We start from the raw sequence: 23,745 nt of genomic DNA, 5'->3' as shown, positions 1-23,745 counted from the left end.
CTAGTCTGCAACACAAATGTGATTTTTGATGGAATTACTCCCTATGGGTTAAAGTTTAAAAGAAAAATACATGGCTGTGTGCTTGTAAATTTTTATTATTTTTTTTTTTTTCAACACTATACTACTCCACAGTACGGGTGCTGGATGCAGGACCAATTTCAAACGTTGGCATTCCCTAGCATTTTTGCATGTACCATAGTTATATCCAGCACCCTAATGCTCAGCCTCCACACACTTGGGTTTACAACAGTGCCATAAGGACACAAATTTGGTGTAGGTAGCCCTGTATCCACCCCCAATACTGTGTAGGGATATCTGCCTGTCTTTAATATTGATTGGACCCTGGTCAAACATCCCCCCCCAATGCAATTTTGCTCTCTACCTGCTCTGAGACAGAAAATACCTAAACTCAATCAGTTTAGTGCAGCAAATCAGGCAGTGATTGTGATTTATTTTTTTATTTTTTTTGCCAGAGGTTACAGCATACCATCACGGCTAGGTTGCAGCACATAATTTCTACTTGCTGATTTGGTTGCCAGAAGTTACTGCACATCATTTCTGCTCACCCATTGGTTGCTGGGGCTGAGGGGGCGGGGTAATCAGTGGTGGTGGGGGCCGGGGAATGGTATCTGGCAGTGCTGGGGGGGGGGGGTGGATCAGGGGAAGCCCTCGTGATGGGGAATGGGGTAATTGATGACAGTGCTTTTTATTTTTTCATGTGACAACACTGAAGAAATGACACTTTGCTACAATTTAAAGTAGTGAGTGTACAGCTTGTATAACAGTGTCAATTTGCTGTCCCTCAAAATAATTCAACACACAGCCATTCATGTCTAAACCGCTGGCAACAAAAGTGAGTACACCCCTAAGTGAAAATGTCCAAATTGGGCCTAAAGTTTCAATATTTTGTGTGGCCACCATTATTTTCCAGCACTGCCTTAACCCTCTTGGGCATGGAGTTCACCAGAGCTTTGCAGGTTGCCACTGGAGGAGTCTTCCACACCTCCATGATGACATCATGGAGCTGGTGGATGTTATAGACCTTGTGCTCCTCCACCTTCCAGTTTGAGAGTGCCCCACAGATGCTCAATAAGGTTTAGTTCTGGAGACACGCATGGTCAGTCCATCACCTTTACCCTCTGCTTCTTTAGCAAGGCAGTGGTCGTCTTGGAGGTGTGTTTGGCGTTATGTTGGAATACTGCCCTGCGGCCCACTCTCCGAAGGGAGGGGATCATGCTCTGCCTCAATATGTCACAGTACATGTTGGCATTTATGGTTCCCTCAATGAACTGTAACTCCCCAGCGCCGGGAACACTCGTGCAGCCCCAGACCATGACACTCCCACCACCATGCTTGACTGTAGGCAAGACACACTTGTCTTTGTACTCCTCGCTTGCTTTCTGCCACAAACGCTTGACATCATCTGAACCAAATAAGTTTATCTTGGTCTCATCAGACCACAGGACATGGTTCCAGTAATCCATGTCCTTAGTCTGCTGGTCTTTAGCAAACTGTTTGCAGGCTTTCTTGTGCATCATCTTTAGAAGATAATTTCTTCTGGGACGACAGCCATGCAGACCAATTTGATGCAGTGTGCGGCGTATGATGTGAGCACTGACAGGCTGACCCCCCGCCTCTGCAGCAATCGCTCCCAAACAAAATAGACGTTCTTTTTTCCCCACAAGTAGAGCTTTCTTTTGGTGGTATTTGATCACCTCTTCAGTTTTTATTTTTTGCACTATAAACAAAATGCTGACAATTTTGAAAACGCATTTTTTACTTTTTGCTATAATATCCCCAAAAAATATATAAACATTTTTCCCTCAGTTTAGGCCAATACGTATTTTTCTATATATTTTTGGTAAAAAAAATCGCAATAAGCGTTTGATTGGTTTCCGCAAAAGTTTTAGCGTCTACAAAATAGGGGATAGTTTTATGGCATTTTTATTATTTTTTTTTTTTATCATGACTGCAACATTATGGCGGACAGATCGGGCGCTTTTGGCGCGATTTTGGGACCATTCACATTTATACAGCGATCAGTGCAATTAAAAATGCATTGATTACTGTGTAAATGCGACTGGCAGTGAAGGGGTTAAGTGTATCCTAGGGAGTGATTCTAACTGTGGGGGGTGTGGCTATGTGTGACACGACACTGATCACCGCTCTCAATTACAGGGAGCTGTGATCAGTGTCCTGTCACTAGGCAGAACAGGGAAATGCTTGTTTACATCAGCATTTCCCCGTTCTTCCTCTCCGTGAGACGATCGCAGGTATCCCCGCGGACATCGGGTCCACGGGACCCGCAATCACACTCACGGAGGTCGCGGTGGGTGCACGCTCGCAACCCGCTTCTTAAAGGGCAACGTACAGGTACCTTAATCTGCCTGTATGTGCCCTTCTGCCGACGTATATTGGCGTGAGCTTGTCGGCAAGTGGTTAAATTGCTGTATGTTTTTGGCCACCATGCTGCAGCTCAGTTTCAGGGTCTTGGCAATCTTCTTATAGCCTAGGCCATCTTTATGTAGAGCAACAATCTTCTTTTTTTTTTTTTTTTGTTCAGATCCTCAGCATTCTTTGCCATGTTGCACTTCCAGTGACCAGTATAAGAGAGTGATAACACCAAATTTAACACACCTACTCCCCATTTACACCTGAGACCTTGTAACACTAACAAGTCAGATCGCACCGGGGAGGGAAAGTGGCTAATTTGGACATTTGCACTTAGTGGTGTACTCACTTTTGTTGCCAGCGGTTTAGACCTTAACCACTTGCCGACCGCCTCACGCCGATGCACGTCGGCAGAATGGCACGGGCAGGCAGAATCCCGTACCTGTACGTGATCTGCCTCCCGCGTTCGGCTTTGGTCTGGGAGCGATGAGAGGCGAGGGGGAGACCATCCATTCGTGGCCCCCCCCCCTGGCGATCGCTCCCAGCCAATCGGAATCATTCCTCTGCTGCTGTATGCTAAACAGCAGCAAAGGAAATGATGTCATCTCTCCTTGGCTCTGTATTTTCCGTTCCGGCTCCGAGGAGAGAAGACTTCACTGTGAGTGCACCAACACCCACACACACACACACACACACACACACTAGAACATGCCAGGCACTCTTTAACCCCCTATCACCCCCCGATTCCTGATCACCCCCCAATCACCCCTCCCCCCCCCCCCCCGTCACACTGACACCAAGCTTTTTTTTTTTTTTTTCTGATTACTGCATGGTGTCAGTTTGTGACAGTTAGTGTGGTAGGGCAGTTAGTGTTAGCCCCCTGTAGGTCTAGGGTACCCACCTAACCACCCCTAATAAAGTTTTAACCCCTTGATCACCCCCCGTCGCCAGTGTCACTAAGCAATCGTTTTTCTGATCGCTGTATTAGTGTCACTGGTGACGCTAGTTAGGGAGGTAAATATTTAGGTTCGCCGTCAGCATTTTATAGCGACAGGGACCCCCATATACTATCTAATAAATGTTTTAACCCCTTGATTGCCCCCTAGTTAACCCTTTCACCACTGATCACCGTATAACTGTTACGGTGACACTGGTTAGTTAGTTTATTTTTTATAGTGTCAGGGCACCCGCCGTTTATTACCGAATAAAGGTTTAGCCCCCTGATCGTTGGCGGTGATATGCGTCGCCCCAGGCAGCGTCAGATTAGCGCCAGTACCGCTAACGCCCACGCACGCAGCATACACCTGCCTTAGTGGTATAGTATCTGAACGGATCAATATCTGATCCGATCAGATCTGTACTAGCGTCCCCAGCAGTTTAGGGTTCCCAAAAACGCAGCGTTAGCGGGATCAGCCCAGATACCTGCTAGAACCTGCGTTTTGCCCCTCCGCCCCGCCCGGCCCGGCCCAGCCCACTCAAGTGCAGTATTGATCGATCACTGTCACTTACAAAACACTAAACGCATAACTGCAGCATTCGCATAGTCAGCCCTGATCACTGCGATTGCTAACAGTTTTTTTGGTAGCGTTTTGGTGAACTGGCAAGCACCAGCGGCCTAGTACACCCCGGTCGTAGTCAAACCAGCACTGCAGTAACACTTGGTGATGTGGTGAGTCCCATAAGTGCAGTTCAAGCTGGTGAGGTGGCAAGCACAAGTAGTGTCCCGCTGCCACCAAGAAGAAGACAAACACAGGCCGTTGTGCCCATAATGCCCTTCCTGCTGCATTCGCCAATCCTAATAATTGGGAACCCACCGCTGCAGCACCTGTACTTCCCCCATTCACATCCCCAACCAAATGCAGTCGGCTGCATGAGAGGCATTTTTATGTCCTCCCGAGTACCCCTACCCAACGAACCCCCCCAAAAAAGATGTGTCTGCAGCAAGTGCGGATATAGGCGTTACACCCGCGATTATTGTCCCTCCTGTCCTGATAATCCTGGTCTTTGCATTGGTGAATGTTTTGAACGCTACCATACACTAGTTGAGTATTAGCGTAGTGTACAGCATTGCACAAACTAGGCACACTTTCACAGGGTCTCCCAAGATGCCATCGCATTTTGAGAGACCCGAACCTGGAACCGGTTACCGTTATAAAAGTTACAGTTATAAAAAAAAAAGTGTAAAAAAGAAAAAAAACACAAAAAAATACTGTATATAAAATAAAAAAAAATAGTTGTCGTTTTATTGTTCTCTCTCTCCTCTCTATATTGTTCTCTTTTTTACTGTATTCTATAATGTTTTATTGTTATGTTTTATCACGTTTGCTTTTCAGGTATGCAATTTTTTATACTTTACCATTTACTGTGTTTTATTGTTAACCATTTTTTTGTCTTCAGGTACGCAATTCACGACTTTGAGTGGTTATACCAGAATGATGCCTGCAGGTTTAGGTATCATCTTGGTATCTTTCTTTTCAGCCAGCGGTCGGCTTTCATATAAAAGCAATCCTAGCGGCTAATTAGCCTCTAGACTGCTTTTACAAGCAGTGGGAGGGAATGACCCCCCCCCCACCGTCTTCCATGTTTTTCTCTGGCTCTCCTGTCTCAACAGGGAACCTGAGAATGCAGCCGGTGATTCAGCCAGCTGATCAGAGACCAGAGTGGCTCCAAACATCTCTATGGCCTAAGAAACCGGAAGCTACGAGCATTTCATGACTTAGATTTCGCCGGATGTAAACAGCGCCATTGGGAAAGCATTTTATCACACCGATCTTGGTGTGGTCAGATGCTTTGAGGGCAGGGGACAGATCTAGAGTCTAATAGACCCCATTTTTTTTCAAAAAAGAGTACCTGTCACTACCTATTGCTATCATAGGGGATATTTACATTCCCTGGGATAACATGAAAAAATGATTAAAAAAAAATGAAAGGAACAGTTTAATAATAAGATAAAAAAGCAAAAAAATAATAAAGGAAAAAAAAAAAAAAAAAAAAAGCACCCCTGTCCCCCCTGCTCTCGCGCTAAGGCGAACGCAAGCGTTGGTCTGGCGTCAAATGTAAACAGCAATTGCATCATGCATGTGAGGTATCACCGCGAAGGTCAGGTCGAGGGTAGTAATTTTAGCAGTAGACTTCCTCTGTAAATCTAAAGTGGTAACCTGTAAAGGCTTTTAAAAATGTATTTATTTTGTTGCCACTGCACAATTTTAAAGCATGTCATGTTTGGTATCCATGTACTCGACCTAAGATCATCTTTTTTATTTCATCAAACATTTGGGCAATATAGTGTGTTTTAGTGCATTAAAATTTAAAAAAGTGTGTTTTTTCCCCCAAAAATGCGTTTGAAAAATCACTGCGCAAATACTGTGTGAAAAAAAAAAATGAAACACCCACCATTTTAATCTGTAGGGCATTTGCTTTAAAAAAATATATAATGTTTGGGGGTTCAAAGTAATTTTCTTGCAAAAAAAAAAAAATTTTTCATGTAAACAAAAAGTGTCAGAAAGGGCTTTGTCTTCAAGTGGTTAGAAGAGTGGGTGATGTGTGACATAAGCTTCTAAATGTTGTGCATAAAATGCCAGGACAGTTCAAAACCCCCCAAATTACCCCATTTTCGAAAGTAGACACCCCAAGCTATTTGCTGAGAGGCGTGTCGAGTCCATGGAATTTTTTATATTTTGACACAAGTTTGACACTATTTGCTGAGAGGTATAGTGAGTATTTTGCAGACCTCACTTTTTGTCACAAAGTTTTGAAAATTGAAAAAAGAAAAAAAATTTTTTTTTTCTTGTCTGTCTTCATTTTCAAAAACAAATGAGAGCTGCAAAATACTCACCATGCCTCTCAGCAAATAGCTTGGGGTGTCTACTTTCCAAAATGGGGTCATTTGGGGGGGGGGTTTGTGCCACCTGGGCATTCCATGGCCTCCGAAACTGTGATAGGCAGTGAAGAGTGAAATCAAAAATTTACACCCTTAGAAATCCTGAAGGCGGTGATTGGTTTTCGGGGCCCCGTACGCGGTTAGGCTCCCAAAAAGTCCCACAAATGTGGTATCCCACTAAATGTATTTTGGGGTGCAATTCCACATATGCCCATGGCCTGTGTGAGCAATATATCATTTAGTGACAACTGTGCAAAAAAAAAAAAAAAAAATGTGTCACTTTCCCGCAACTTGTGTCAAAATATAAACTATTCCATGGACTCAACATGCCTCTCAGCAAATAGCTTGGGGTGTCTACTTTCCAAAATGCTGTCATTTGGGGGGGGGGGGGGGGGGGGTTGTGCCATCTGGGCATTTTATGGCCTTCAAAACTGTGATAGGTAGTGAGGAGTGAAATCAAAAATTTACGCCCTTAGAAATCCTGAAGGCGGTGATTGGTTTTCGGGGCCCCGTGCGCGGCTAGGCTCCCAAAAAGTCCCACACATGTGGTATCCCCGTACTCAGGAGAAGCAGCTGAATGTATTTTGGGGTGCAATTCCACATATGCCCATGGCCTGTGTGAGCAATATATCATTTAGTGACAACTTTTTGTAATTTTTTTTTTTTTTTGTTTGTCATTATTCAATCACTTGGGACAAAAAAAATTAATATTCAATGGGCTCAACATGCCTCTCAGCAATTTCCTTGGGGTGTCTACTTTCCAAAATGGGGTCATTTGGGGAGAGTTTGTGCTGCCCTGCCATTTTAGCACCTCAAGAAATGACATAGGCAGTCATAAACTAAAAGCTGTGTAAATTACAGAAAATGTACCCTAGTTTGTAGACGCTATAACTTTTGCGCAAACCAATAAATATACGCTTATTGACATTTTTTTTTTACCAAAGACATGTGGCCGAATACAATTTGGCCTAAATGTATGACTAAAATTGATTTTATTGGATTTTTTTTTTTATAACAAAAAGTAGAAAATGTCATTTTTTTTCAAAATTTTCGGTCTTTTTCCGTTTATAGCGCAAAAAATAAAAACCGCAGAGGTGATCAAATAACATCAAAAGAAAGCTCTATTTGTGGGAAGAAAAGGACACAAATTTCGTTTGGGTACAGCATTGCATGACCGCGCAATTAGCAGTTAAAGCGACGCAGTGCCAAATTGTAAAAAGTGCTCTGGTCAGGAAGGGGGTAAATCCTTCCGGGGCTCAAGTGGTTAATGGTGTTATTTTGAGGGGACAGCAAATTTACACTGTTATACAAGCTGTACACTCACAACTTTACATTGTAGCAAAGTGTCATTTCTTCAGTGTTGTCACATGAAAAGATAATAAAATATTTACAAAAATGTGAGGGGTGTACACACTTTTGTGAAATACTTTTAGCTGGATTCACCATATCTGCACTACTCATGATCCACCTGGTGGGAGGTGATCTCTCACTGGTCTTGCTAATCCTCGTGTGCTTGTCCTGGAAGACGATTTGGGAAATCTAGAGTTAGACTTGCTGGTAACTCTATTTCCAGCAGGATGTCCTGGAAGATATGTTATGTGTGATATGTTCTGTTTTGCTTCAGATCATGTACTTCGTTTCTCATCTAATACTGATCAGCTCAACAGAGGGACTTCATTTTTAGATATTTTCTGGTGTATTTCCTGTTCCTTTTGGATGTAGTGCCTACTTCATGTGCTGTCCTGGAGAGTTACTGATATGTTTTTAACTTTGGATTTTTCTGTTTTGGATAGTATGGGGAAGAATAGGCACCTTTCACATTTCTATTACTAGATATGTTCTTTTTGGAGTACATACAGTCATAATAAAGATGGTCAAGACAAAGTGAGGGTAAATCTCTCCAATAGGGGAGGCTCACATCTAACACAACTAAAATTTTCAGTGAAGACACAGACCATAAACTATGACAGAATTTCTTCCTCTTCCCTATGGTACACAAGACTTGAAGTGTTTTGTAAAGGTTTGTTTTAAATAAAAATAAATAAAAGTTATACTTACCTACGCTATGCAAGGGTTTTCTACAGAGCAGCCCTGATCTTCTGGGGTGCCCCGGTGGTGCTCCCCACTCCTCCTCTTCATCGGGTGCTCCCACGAAGAGCCGCTTCCCCTAGGGGCACCCTCACGAGTCCCACTGCTGTGTCCATTAAGGCAGACAGCAGGCCCCGTCCCCTTTAAGATAGCTATTGCCATGTAGAAAATGCCCTGTAATACATAGAGACTAGCATTGTTCTCATTGTAAGAAAGAAAAAAAAAATGAATTCTGATTGCTGCAAATGTATTGTCCAAAGACACTGTGACTCTACATGGTTGTCAGTAGGGAACTAATTTCAGAAACAAAGCCTTGGAATTCATATGTAATACACTGCATAACACAGCTGGACATAAAACATAAAAAAAACGTTTTTGCTAGATTTACTTTTTAATTCTGTCATGATTTTTTTAATTATACTATTTGCCCACTGGAGGGAGCACTAATAATACCTGTCTTTAGGACAGACTGCTTTAGAACATCCTAATGGAGTTGTGACAAAACTCCCAGGTGGAATAATGATTCAGAAGATGAAGATGCTAGCTAATCACTGTACATGAGGTTTCAATACATTTAATCAAATTCATTCATTTATAAAGTAAAAAACTTTAATTTTTGTGAATTTTTTTTTTTTTTTCTAGAAATATAAAAGGAAACTTCCCACGCACAGAGAGCTAATATCACTTTTCAGAAAGGATCCATAGGTTCTGACTTATTGTGCATCCGTTACCAGTCTATAAGATGGCACACGTGTGGTTACTGTTAAGGGAAATTCAGTTTAATGTCAGTCTCATCTCACCACCTTAAATGCACCTTGAGGATTCAGAGGCCAGATGGAAAAAGATGTTTTGGTCAGATGAGACTTAAGCCTTGTACACATGATCGAATTGTTGGCCAACAAAACCGTAGAATTTTGTCCGAAGGGCATTGGCCTAAACTTGTCTTGCATACACACACGGCCACACAATTGTTGGTCAACAATTACGAACGTAGTGACGTACTACGTGGTTTTTCAGCTCTTTCGCGCCCCCCTTTGGGCTCCTTCTGCTAATATTGTGTTAGTAGAAGTTTGAGTGTTGATTTGTGCTTTTCAGTTTGTTTCTGAAAGGCCATTCGTCAACCAGACATGTTGCTGAATTGAAGGAGATAACGTGTTATTTATTATTGGCCTTTGAGTTATTGCTTTGACAATATTTTTTGGCTGAATAATGATTTGATTTGATATATTTTCTATATTTTTGAATGCATAGAATGCACTTTTTGGTTAAGTTCTATTGGCAGATAGCAGCATATCTAATTTTATTTTCTTTTTTTAATGCACAATAAAACAATTGTGTAGAATAATACTTGGCTATGCGTTTTACTTCAAATGACAGTTTGGGAGTAGGCAGTTAAATTTAAAAATATACAATGTAAAATTGACAAGGGACACATCTTTGATCTTAGAAACTACAGGATAATGGTGTTGTGGTAACTTGCCCAAAAAAAAAAAAAAAAAAAAAAAAAAAAAAAGGCATAATAATATTCTTGATATCACTAGAAAAAAAAGCCCTTGAAAATTCGTTTGCAATAACTCCATCAGTATCACCAGCAGAGCAGCTTCATTATTATCCCATTAAAGAAGAAGAGAATTGTGCGCTGCCTTCGGAGATTTCATAATTTGCCACTGTGACGGGAGGGCCCGTGCAACCAAGAATCCCTTGGAAAGGTTAGGAAACCCATGTTTCAGCTCCCCATGCACCTCTTAAATTTAAGTCACCCTGTGCCATCCTGACACAGGGTGACTGAGAAAATATATCTTGGATTACTTAAAATGGGACAGTAATATTTATCCACAATATCTCCCAGGATATATGTAAAGACTATTCTTGGTTTGTTTCATTCGGAACTCAACATGTTAGTTGAGAGCTGATCACATTGGCCTCTATAACTGGGTAGGAGCCGGACAGTCTACTCCTACTATAGTTTGTTGCCTCCTAGGCTGAGGATGGGGGGGGATCACTGTTTGTATTGTTAATTGTAATTAGCTCCTGCTATTGTGAGAAGGTGTCCTGTGTTTATACTAATGTGTGAAGCTCGGTGACAAGTCTGACCTGTAGTGAAATTCTGATTAATCATAACAATGCTCAGGAGGGCGCAGAGTCACATCGGCTGCTTTAAGGGATTAGTTAATTAGCTCATGTTAATTCTGTTTCTGGTTACAGGTGTATTGTTAGAGTAATTTGAGCAGGAGGGAGGAACCTCCTCTTTTACTGTATATAAGACTTGTATTTTGGTTCTAATAAAGAGTCCATGTTCAGCAACTAAACAAGTATCGTCTTGTTTTGTGCTCGTGAGCGGTTGGAATTTCTGATATCTATATTCAGACTGGGAGGAAGTGGTATATGACGAAAGCACTCAAGTGGAGTGTGGGACACTTCCTGCAGTTTGGGACATCCAAACTTCCACCTGGATTCAAGGTCCGGATAGCAGGAGAGGAGAGGTACAGATACCAGCCACCATGGAAGAGGAATTCGGAAGGAGGTTGCGAGAGATGCAGATACAGCACAGAGGACCAGTATCAGAGCAGATCCTGCTGGGATGGTTTAATGCTATCCGCTGCGAACTCTGGAAGGAAGCGCTAGGACGTGAGCAGCGGTACCCAGAAAAAGTTCTCGCCTCCATCCAGGAAAGGTACTGGTCACAGTATGGATTGCGGGTGCTGTTTTTGGGTGAAAAACTGCACAAGGAGCTGACAGCTGAATTAAGCAGGCTGGTCTGGGAGAGATGCGGCTCGATGAGAGCTACAGAGCCCTCCAGTGACATGTATCCCAAGCATGCCCTTGGATAGCGGATGACAGCCCAACGGAGGGCTTTGGCTACGGCGGCCTGGGACTGTTGTATGTGAAGCTGACAGGGGACCCTAACTTTGGGAGTGATTTGGAGTGGCGGTTGGACGAAATCATGGATTTCAGAGAAGGGCTGCTGAACGTCTCAGAAGTGCACTGGGCACTGGAAGATATAGAGTTTCTGGCTGTTCAGGAATGGGAGCTGGAGATCGCCTACAGACGGCTGCTAGACTCTGCTCAGCACCAGGGCTGGGCTCCCTTTACCTGGGACTATCAAGGAAATACCAACATGCCAGAAAATCAGCAGTGGAAAATCTGGAGATTGCCATCCCCAAAGCTGAAGTGCTGACAACAGGGCAGAGCTCTGCTAACCTCTGCCCAGCACCGGTAACATCTTCTGGGTTCCACGGACAGGAGATGGTGAACCTCTATCCCCAGACACTAGTTGCAGAGACAGGGGATTTGATAGACTTTTCTGCTGAGGACTGTTCATCAGAGGATGTTATAGATTATGCATCACCTGCTCAAGAACTGGCAGCAGGACAGAGTACTGCAGACCCTTGCTCCATACCCATGGCAGTTTCGGAGGCCCGAGGTGAGAAGGTGATGGTTCATCTTTCCCAGTGGATTTCAGAGATGCAGGGAGGAGAAGCAGCCATTTCCCCTCCCCAACAAGGGTTCGTGCACCTGGGAGACAATACCAGTGAAAGGGAGTTCCAACAGCAGACAGCGCCCTAGAATGATGACACCAACCCAGCTGAAGTGCTGGCAACCAGACAGAGGGTCCAAGACCTCTGCCCCACATCTGTGGCAGTTCTGGAGGCCCAGGTTGAGGAGGCGGTGGTCACTCCCGAGCAGCAGATCAGGACCCAAGGAGAATGCAATCGGCACCTCACAACTGCAGCTTGATCTGGTGTCAGTGGATGTGCCTGCTGTCTCCCCTAGCATAAACCCAGCAGAAGTGCTGGCAACCAGGCCAAGTGCTACCAACCTCTGCCCAGCACCGGCAACAACTACAGAGTTCCAGGGAGCCAGGGCAGTCACCCTCCCTCCCCAACAGTTAGCCAGAGCAGATGGTGTGGGGTTTTCTGCAGAAGGGCTAGCAACAGGGCCGAGTGCTGCTGGCCTCTGCCCTCAACTAACAGAGGAGGGATTTCCTGTAAAGGTGGATGGGACTTCAGTCTCCACCTGTATACCTCAGGGATGCTGGGCAGTCGGCCCAGATGCCCAACAGCATGATGGACTAAGTCAGGGTCCCCTGTCAGCTTCACATACAACCAGGGCCGGTACAAGGGGGGGGGGGACCATTTACTGGAGGAAGGGGGGCCGCAGTAGAAGTGCTGGTGTACCGGCCGCGCTACATAGATAACAACAGCATGTGCCGAGTGCGCTCCTGCACCCGGCACAAGCCTGAGACCAGTCCTGCCCTGCCCCTCACTTCTTTCAGGTGGAGTAATCTCACAAGTGAGAGAACGCCTGTCAGCTCCTGCAGTGGATTTCTTCCCCCCTCCCTCTCCTCTCTGACACCAATGTTATTGCGAGTGGCGCTCGCACAGCCAGGCCGCCCATCTGCTGCCAATTGAAGCACAGACCAGGTCTCCTGCTTGTCATAATGACTGCAGCAGATCCGGCTTCTGAAGTGAGCAGCGCTCCCGCCCCTGCTTGTATGCTCAGAAAGCTATGCTGGCAAAACTCACAGCAGGATTATGTCATACCAGTGCTTGGTCAGCATCGGGAGGGATCTGTGCAGTCACGTGCCAATTCTTAGCCTATCATGCTACTCCAGCCCCTCCCCTTTCCACTACCGCCAGATTTGAACAACTTTAAGCAGCAGTTCCAGAGGAGGAGGAAGTGGCTAAAATGACCCCTCTGCTCCTCTGAGTCACAGTGAGTTTTTTTCCTTTGCTTCAGGAAAAGAAAGCAGCAGTATGGATAGTCAGTGATAGGGAGAGGGGCAGCAGCATGGTAGGTTGGTTGTTTAGTGTAGGCAGCAGAGAGAAAGGGGAACAGGATCTGAGGAAGACCTGCGCTTATGATCTGTTCGTGTTCATCCTGACACCGGGCTGTGAAAGATCTTCATCATCAGAGGGACCGAACACAGACTTGCATTCCTTTAAACCAGCAGTAATCCTGTTTCTTACATTAGATCTCTACCTGGGAGAAAAGAATGCAGGGTCTGTGTGTTCTGTCTCTCTGCTTCACCTTAAAGCCTTAGGGCTCATCCACACTCGTTTTGCGTTCTGGGGTGTGTCAGGCGACTTAGTGGCCCCAGTGTGAACCATACATAAGTCGCTGATCACCATCAATACCAGTATAAAACATTTTTTCCAGTATTTCCATCATTTGTAGGCGCAGTAGCTTTCACAGCAGGGGGGGCGCAGTTTTCCATCTTCGCCCTGGGCACCGGATGACTTTTTCCCAGCACTGCATACAACAGTCCCAGGCCGCCGTAGCCAAAGCCTTCCATTGGGCTGTCATGCGCTATCCAAGGGCATGCTTGGGATGCATGCCACCGGAGGGCTCTGTAGCTCTCATCCAGCCGCATCTCTGCCCAGACCAGCCTGCTTAATTCAGCTGTCTGCTCCTTGTGCGTTTTTTCTCCCAAAAACAGCACCTGGAATCCATACTGTGACCAGTACCTTTCCTGGATGGAGGGGAGAACTTTTCCCTGGTGTCACTGCTCACGGGCTAGCGCTTCCTTCCAGAGTTTGCAGCGGATAGGATCTAACCATCCCAGCAGGACCTGCTCTGATACTGGTCCTCTATGCTGTATCTGCATCTCTCGCAACCTCCTTCTGAATTCCTCTTCCATGGTGGCTGGTATCTGTACCTCTCCTCTCTTTCTATCCGAACCTTGGATCCAGGTGGAAGTTTGGGTGTAAAATGAAGAAACTGCGCTACATGAGATAAAAAAAAAATTGTCATTTCACAATTAGTGCTGCATAACCTGAATAAAAGATTGCAATTAAATAAATCACTATGCCTTACACTATTCTCTCACAAAGATGTTGCAAATAATCACATCGTAAAGGAAATCACAACTCGAAGTAATACAAAGTCCATGTGAGATTTGTTAATTATAAAGAGAAGTGAGCTGATGATAATGTTGGTTGATTAATGGTCATTATATAAAAGAGTCTCTCCTTTATATAAAATGGTGACATCAAATTGGAAAACACCGCAGAAAATAGTGATGTGAAGGTAGGAAAGTCCTTCTACCTGGAAAATCACAGCCTCTTACCAGCTGCCCAGATCTCTTATCAGGAGATCAATTCCGCTTTTTGGCTTAGGACCCAGCCACAGTCTCTTTTGCTAATTGTGGATATCTCATATTTTTAAACTGCAGCAAGATCCCAGTATTTATATCTCCTGGAACAGACGGGTGATCATAACCTTGTCTTACCTGGAAATATATATATTTTTTAGACAGCGCTGTAATATTTTAAATTTATTATAAGTTTGGATGTCTCAGACTGTAGGAAGCGTCCCACTGCTTGCCACCAATGTAACGAAATGTCCCACACTCCGCTTGAGTGCTTTCGTCATATACCACTTCCTCCCAGTCTGAATATAGATATCAGATATTCCAACCGCTCACAAGCACAAAACAAAGCAATACTTGTTTAGTTGCTCAACATGGACTGTTTTATTAGAACCAAAATACAAGTCTTATATACAGTAGAAGAGGAGGTCCCCCTCCTGCTCAATACAACTGTAATCAGAAACCTAATTAACATGAGCTAATTAAATAATCCCTTAAAGCAGCCGATGTGACTCTGTGCCCTCCTGAGCATTGTTATTATTAATCAGGATTTCACTACAGGTCAGACTTGTCACCGAGCTTCACACAGTAGATTATATATTATCATAAGTATAAACACAGGACACCTTCTCACAATAGTAGGAGCTCCAGCAGGAGTCGGCCCTTCTCCTACATTGTACAGAGGCCAATGTGATCAGCTCTCTCAACTAACATGTTGAGTTCAGAATCGAACAAACCAAGATTAGTCTTTACATATACCCTGGGAGATATTGTTGATAAATATTACTGTCCCATTTTAAGTAATCCAAGATATATGTTCTCAGTCACCCTGTGCCAGGATGGCACAGGCTGACTTAGACATAAGAGGTGCATGGGGAGCTGAAACAAGGGTTTTCCAACCTTTCCAAGGGATTCTGGGTTCCACGGGCCCTCCCGTCACAAATACATCATGCAGCTTACAGGTATGTTGGGTAGGTTCCATAGCTATTCCTTTTCAAAACACAAAAGGGGTTCTCAGAACCATACAGGAGGTTGGCTGGCTAGTAATAAAAAAAAGGGGGTAATCTGACACCTACACAAGTCCTAGTGTATCTGGGAGCCTTATTTAGCATGGTTCGGAATACATTAGTTCTGCCACTAGAGCATACCAGTGGTAAGGCGCTGGATTATTCTGGCTTTCCTCTCTTCATCTGTCAACGTCTCAATACCTGGTGATGATCGGGACTATGGTCTCTTTCATTCCTACATTAAAGAAGGCTTTGTGGAAGAGGCTCCCAGTCTAGAATTTTTTTTCTGCAACAGTGGTCATGCACCAAGCTATTCATATCTCACAGAGAAACAGAAGAAGCCTTGGGCAGCACAGTAGTAAATCTTCTGTGACGCAGAACTATGGCCAGTGGAACTCCCCTATTCAGGAAGGTATTTTGAACATTTCAGATTTCTGGAACAAACAGGACAGTGGTGTACTATATTAGGAGGCAAGTCAGAACCTGCAGGTTCAGTCGGGGCCGTCTTAATAGAATCATGAGCTGCTAGCACAGGCATGTCAGGGATTGGCTACTTTACAAGGACTCTTCTCACTCAGCACCCCTGTGGCTATTCACTTTGAATCCTGTCTCTCAATATCTCACTCACAGGATTTGGGTGAGTGAGATATTGAGTTACAGGATCAGCACAGCCGCAGACAACACCGTTCACTGTGCATCAGACCCGCTCCCAGCCACAAAGTTCCAGCTGGGCAGTGTGTGGAGCCTGGAGGCGGAGCCACCGACATTCAGCATTGATCGATCACAGATATAGTGACTCACTCTAGGAGGCTCAGGAAGGGTGACAGCCCAGCTGGCAGGCAGAACAGAAAATTGCGCCCCCTGCCAGACTGCCGGTGCTTGCTGAGCCCCGCTGCTAATACTAATTTGTCCAGCCCTGATGGGGTCCCATGCACACCTGGGGCCCCTGGGCAAGGATGCCCACTCATTAAGACGGCCCTGGGTTCAGTCTACCGAGAGAGGTAGAGATGATCATGTCCTGTGTAGATAGAAATCTCTCTAGTGTTTCAGCTAGTCTTTATTTTCGAGGTTTCAGAACTTCCAGGGGTAATTCATATTCTGTGGCCCAATCGGACAACAAGTTGTTCCTACATCCATGTTCCTTCACATGGATTTCACCTCTTGACAAGAGTCCAGAGCTAGATCTGCTTGCAGCAGGTTTGAGTATTGGCTCAGTCATGAAGGAAGCCCCTCTAAGGGCTTTTTCCTCAGCCAGGAAGTCTGCCAGGATCTGGGCCTTAGGCTGCGAGGGACCCTTTTGTTTCCCAGGGGTTTATGACTGTCCCAGAACTTGGTTCTAACATATCTTCCATTACAGTCTCATATGGCCAATGGCAAAGTGAACTATGCATACATCCTGGGAGAGTGACAGGCAAACTATCAATTGTTGAATACTCTTTGACCAGTGGACTATCACATTGATCCTTATTTTGAGCTATCATTTCTACTGGGTCTATGATTATTTTTAGTACTTCCACAGCTGGTCTCTGCTATATATACTATTTGTATTTTTGTAAAACCAGCTGTTCCTTGCTGATGAATTCTTGCGGACCTTTAGTCCAATTTTTGATATATGTTGCTAGTTATCTAGAGGAACACACTCCTTATCCCATAACGGATAAGTGGAGTGATGGTTAATTTATATCCAGGAGGTAGACATTACTTGGTCCCTTGGATCCTGTTACTAGAGGTGTAGTCAAGTTACCTCCTTCATTGATTGTTTAGTTACAGAACATGGAGTGGGGTCATATGGGGTAGGAACAAGGGCGGAGTCTACACAAACGTAGACACATGGACCAAAATTTATCTGGGTCAGCAGGGAACTGGTCCAAATTGGATACATCTTTGGCCACCTTTAGATTCCTAGGCATCCGCAGGCTTTATCTTGTAACCCATGCTGGTCGTAAACATGCAGAATTTTCCCCCAATGAGTCTAGCGATATCTGCCTATTTTTACATGACTTAAAGCAGTACTAAACCCAAAAGCAAATGTTTATTATATTGCAGCTTACCAGTTAGATTTGATGGCAGCATTATTTTCCTTTTTTAGGCTTGCTTTCTTCTATTTTAATCTGGTGATCCAGCCAGTAAGTCGTTTGTTTTTTTCAAAAGAACAAGCTGTCTTACAGATGTATTCATTTACAGGATATGATACAAACCATTTAACACGGACAGGGGTGCTTAAAATGCTCAGCTTTTATTTAATAATGTAAAACCTTTGTAAAAAAACATTTGTTGTAACTGATTATAAAGTGTGCGCTAGAGTCTGGATTAAATTTGTTACTGTATTTAAATCTGCCAGTATTTCTAACACTCCCCTCCCCCCAGACTGACAATGCTGCTTTCCAAATCTGCATCCTGAGCTCATTCATCCAGAGAGGTGTCTGTAAAATACAGGAGATGTGTTACTGGCCAGATCACCAGGGGAAAAAGCCTAAAAAAAGAAAACTAATGCAGCCCCCCCATCTAATGAGATTTGTAAGCTACAAATATTACATTTTTCGTTTTGGGTTTAATACCACTTTAAACCCTTGCACTGTTGTCCTGGGGGGACATCACATGCCGTCCTCCCAGGCTTGTGCTCCACGAGCCGCGCTCCAATGAAACCTGTCACCTGCCATGTCCACCGGACATGGGCGATGTCTGATCACTGTACCGGCCTGCTGACGGTAGCATGTGACCGCTGTGGCCAATCACAGCAGATCACATGACAGTTGTACACAACGAAAGGCTTTGTTACATGCCTTTCATTGTGTACTATTGTGATGAACTCTGTGATTGGTCACAGTCATCACATAGTACGGACAGGGCCAATCACAGCCCACCTGTACCATGTGATTAGCTGTGGCCAATCAGAGCTAATCACAATAGTAAACACTGAATGAGTAGTTTTCATTCAGAAAAAAATGATTGCTTTTAACTGTAACATGCAGTTATAGTGTAAAGAAAAAAAATCCTGATCACCTCCCCAGAGTAGTACAGTGTTACTTTGGTAACATTGTCCTGCTCTGGTCACCGTATGTAAAAAAAATAAAAAATATATAATAAAGAATAGGGATGAGCCGAACACCCCCCCGGTTCGGTTCGCACCAGAACCTGCGAACGGACCGAAAGTTCGCACGAACGTTAGAACCCCATTGACGTCTATGGGACTCGAACGTTCAAAATCAAAAGTGCTCATTTTAAAGGCTAATTTGCATGGTATTGTCCTAAAAAGGGTTTGGGGACCCGGGTCCTACCTCAGGGGACATGTATCAATGCAAAAAAAACTTTTAAAAACGGCCGTTTTTTCGGGAGCAGTGATTTTAATGATGCTTAAAGTAAAAAAAAAAAAAGTGAAATATTCCTTTAAATATTGTACCTGAGGGGTGTCTATAGTATGCCTGTAAAGTGACGCGTGTTTCCCGTGTTTAGAACAGTCCCTGCACCAAATGTCATTTTTAAAGGAAAAAATCTCATTTAAAACTGCTTGCGGGTTTAATGTAATGTCGGGTCCTGACTCCTGGCAATATGGATGAAAATCAGTGAGACAAACGGCATGGGTACCCCCCAGTCCATTATCAGGCCCTTTGGGTCTTGTATGGATAATAAGGGGAACCCCGCACCCAAATTAAAATAAGGAAAGGTGTGGGGCCACCAGGCCCTATATACTCTGAACAGCAGTATACAGGCTGTAGGTTTGTTGTTAAGTAGAATCTCTTTGTAATTTTGAACGGGTACATTTTTAACGTGTTTAGCTCCAGCCAAAAAATCTTTTTTAAGCTTTTTGGAAAACATAGGGAAGGGTTATCACCCCTGTGACATTTGTTTTGCTGTCTTTCCTCCTCTTCAGAAGATTTCACCTCACTTTTTGTCCCAATGGATTGGAAAGCATCAGTGGAAAGGAGAAATGTTTTTCCCATATTAACTCTTACAGGAGAGAATTTCCCTTCCTAGGGGTAGATTTCACTTCCTGTTGTCTCCTTCCGTTTGCAAGTAGGAGTCGTTTGTAAGTTAGTTGTTTGAAAGTAGGGTCCTGCCCTATATACTCAGCAGAAATTTGGGCCTTAGGTGTTGCTGTGGCCACAACACTGTAAGCCCTCACAGGGCTCTGCTGTGAAATATTAGATCAAGAATTGTAATTACATGCCCCTGTTGAACAGGAGCTGAAAAATTAGGCCTTAGGCACTGGTGCTGGTGCCACAACACTGCAACCCCTCACAGACACTCTAGTTGGAATGCAGGAACGAGCCCTGCTGCAAAGTATTACATCAAAAATCGTAATTACACGCCCCTGTTAAACAGGGGCTGAAAAATTGTGCCTTAGGCACTGGTGGTGGCACCCAGAACCAAAAATGTTCTTACAAGCTATCAGCGTGATGATTGAGGAGGAAGAGGATAATTACTCAGGGATAGTCACTCAGCATCAGCATAGGCAGTCTTTGAAGGGATCTGAGATTTCAAAAAAAATTATTCGGTTACATCAGCATCAGGTGCTTGGTAGCTGGTGGTGATCCAAGACTCATTCATTTTTATGAAGGTCAGTCGATCGACCGAGTCAGTGGACAGACGCACCCTGTGATCGGTTACCACGCCTCCAGCAGCACTGAATGTGCGTTCCGAAAGAACGCTGGATGCAGGACAGGCCAGTAGCTCAATTGCATACTGTGCAAGCTCTGGCCAGTGATCCATCCTCAAGACCCAGTAACCCAGAGGATTTTCGGTGGGAAAGGTGTCCAAGTCTGATCTTGCCCCTAGGTATTCCTGCACCATGTAAAACAGACGCTGGCGATGGTTGCTGGAACCGATCATACCTTGGGGCTGTGGACCAAAAAATTGTCTGAACGCATCGGTCAGACGGCCACCTTCTCCACCGCTCCTTCTTTGACTGACCGAAGCCTCAGCAACACGTTGTCCAGAAACAGGAGTTTGTAACCTCCCAGTCTCTGGGAACGCGTTGCACAGACCTTTCTGCAAGGCCTCCCGAAGATGTTTCATCCTCTGCTCCCTCTGCGATGGCAAGATAAGGTCCGCAACCTTACCCTTGTAACGTGGATCAAGGAGGGTTGCCAGCCAGTATTGGTCCTTCTCCTTGATACCACGAATACGAGGATCCTTACGCAGGCTTTGCAGGATCAGGGAGGCCATGCAGCGTAGGTTTGCTTAGGCATTCGGTCCGGAGTCCTCTGGGTCACTAAGGACGACATGGTCCGCAGCCACCTCCTCCCAGCCACGTACAAGTCCATGTGTTTCTTGGGACTGATCCCTTAAAGACTGCTGCTGATGCTGAGTGCCAGGCTCCACCTCCATACTGACACAATCTTCCTCCTCCTCCTCCTCCTCTTCCTCCTCGTCCTCTTCCTGTGTGATCGGCGGGCACGCAGGAACACTGTCTGGATAAAGGGGGCCTTGAGAGCTAAGGAAGTCCTCCTCTTCCTGCCTCTGTTCTGCCTCAAGTGCCCTGTCCATTATTCCACGCAGCGTGTGCTCCAACAGGTGGACAAGGGGGACAGTGTCACTGATGCATGCACTGTCACTGCTCACCATCCTCGTGGCCTCCTCAAATGGTGACAGGACAGTGCATGCATCCCTGATCATGGCCCACTGGCGTGGGGAAAAAAACCAAGCTCCCCTGACCCTGTCCTGGTGCCATAGTCGCACAGGTACTCATTGATGGCCCTCTGCTGCGTGTGCAGCCGCTGCAGCATGGCCAACGTTGAGTTCCACCTGGTGGGCATGTCACAGATTAGGCGGTTCTTGAGCAGGTTAAACTCCTTTTGGAGGTCCGTCAGCCGAGCACTGGCATTATATGACCAGCGGAAATGCACACAGACTTTCCTGGCCTGCCTCAGGACATCCTGTAAGCCCGGGTACCTGCCCAAGAACTGCTGCACCACCAAGTTAAGGACGTGAGCCAAACAGGGCACATGGGTCATTTGTCCCTGTCGGAGGGCAGAGAGGAGGTTGGTGCCATTGTCGCAAACCACCATTCCTGCCTTAAGTTGGCGTGGCGTCAACCACCTCTGAACCTGCCCCTGCAGAGCTGACAGAACCTCTGCCCCAGTGTGGCTCCTGTCCCCCAAGCACACCAGCTCAAGCACCGCATGGCATCTTTTGGCCTGCGTACTTGCGTAGCCCCTTGAACGACTACGGAGCACCGCTGGTTCCGAGGAAGAGGCCATGGAGGAAGAAGAAGAGGAGGGGGTGGAGGAGAGAGGTGTGTGACAATCATTAGCATTTTGGAGGCGTGGTGGCGGAACAACCTCCAACACTACTGCACCTTGTCCTGCATCCTTCCCAGCTGCCAGCAGAGTCACCCAATGCGCCGTGAAACTTAGGTAACGTCCCTGTCCATGCCTGCTGGACCATGAGTCAGCGGTAATATGCACCTTACCGCTGACCGCCCTGTCCAGCGAGGCATGGACATTGCCTTCCACATGCTGGTAGAGAGCCGGAATTGCCTTCCGTGAGAAAAAGTGGCGTTTGGGTACCTGCCACTGAGGAACCGCACATTCCACAAACTCACGGAAGGGGGCAGAGTCTACCAACTGAAAAGGCAGCAGTTGAAGTGCTAGCAATTTTGCCAAGCTAGCATTCAACCTTTGGGCATGTGGATGGCTGGGAGCAAACTTCTTTCGGCGGTGCAGCAGCTGGGGCAGGGAAATTTGCCTGGTACAATCTGACGTCGGTGTACCAAAATCAGATTGCCCACAAGTACGTGGCTGTGACACACCTAATTCTACACCTTCATTCCTCTCAGTGCAGGTCTCAGAGAGGACTGAAGGTCTAGTGGGGTTGGAAATCTCAGCTGATGAGGAGCAAGCAGAGGTCCTCTTTGTTCTTTGGTGTGGGTCTATTAGATACGCTTGCCAACGAACTGCATGGCAGGTCAACATATGTCTGGTCAAGCATGTGGTACCCAAGCGGGAGATGTTTTGGCCACGCGAGATACGCTTGAGACATATGTTGCAAATAGCAGCGGTGCGATCTGATGCACTCATCTCAAAAAAGGCCCACACCAAAGAACTTTTTGAATAACGCGCAGAGACTGCAGCGCCCTGCACATGTGGAGCTTTGGGGTGTGATGCAGTCAATGTGCTGCCCTTAGGCTGGCCCCTGGAGGGCATCCTGCCTCATTGGTGATGTGCCGCCTCCTCCTCCTCCTCCTCTCTCCTATCAGGCACCCACGTTGAGTCAGTGACCTCATCATCCCCTCCCTCCTCATCACTGGAGCAAACCTGGCAGTATGCTGCAGCAGGGGGAGCATGACTGCCAGATTGCTGTCCTTCTTGGGCACCCCCTCTGTCCGTGCTCGTGTTACTGCCTTCATCGAGCTCAGTATCATCATCAGAGCCTTCCAAACGCTGGGCATCCTCCTGGAGCATGTACCCAACACTGTGGTCAAACAGTTCGAGGGACTCCTCAGGAGGACATGGTGGGGCTAGGGAAGGAGTCACTGATGACATTGAGCCAAGGGAAGAGGCCGCTGCTTTGCCAGACAAAGTACCCTGGGCATGGGTGAGAGAGGATGAGGAGGATGAGGACGGCTTGGTCATCCACTCGACCAAGTCTTCCGCATGTTGCGGCTCAACATGGCCAGCTGCCGAAAAAAAGGCCAAGCGTGTCCCATGGCCACATGCTGATGAGGATGCACCGTCTCCACGATCAGCACTAGACACAGAGCCTGCTTGCCCTCTCTTATTGGCTTGTGACTGTCTGCCTCTCCTTCTTGGCCTTCCAGACATACTAATGGCCTGTAGCTGCACTAAGCTGGGATATATATATATATATATATATATATATATATATATATATATATATGTACTGATACTGCAGCTAGCAAAATCAACTGCCTGCCTGTAGTATGAGAACACCACCAACCTTCTACAGGTAGCTTTAGCTGAACACTGTGAGGTGGACGCACCCCACTAACTTGTAGGTTTAGCTGAACACTGTGAGCAGGGCGCACCCCACTAACTTGTAGGTTTAGCAGAACACTGTGAGAAGGACGCACTGCACTAACTGTAAATAGTCTAGCTGCCTGACTGTGGTACTAATAGGATCAAAAGAACACCAGCAATTTTCTTTAAAATACTGTAACAAGACAAGCCTGCCTGTCAGTAAGAAGATAACAGAAACGGATCTAGCTGAACACTGTGAGCAGGACGCACCCCACTAGCTTGTAGGTTTAGCTGAACACTGTGAGGTGGACGCACCCCACTAACTTGTAGGTTTAGCTGAACACTGTGAGCAGGACGCACCCCACTAAC

Source organism: Aquarana catesbeiana, linkage group LG09 (genome assembly GCF_042186555.1).
Source record: "Aquarana catesbeiana isolate 2022-GZ linkage group LG09, ASM4218655v1, whole genome shotgun sequence".
NCBI classification, from domain to species: Eukaryota; Metazoa; Chordata; class Amphibia; order Anura; family Ranidae; genus Aquarana; species Aquarana catesbeiana.
Note: the sequence above shows the minus strand (reverse complement) of the source record.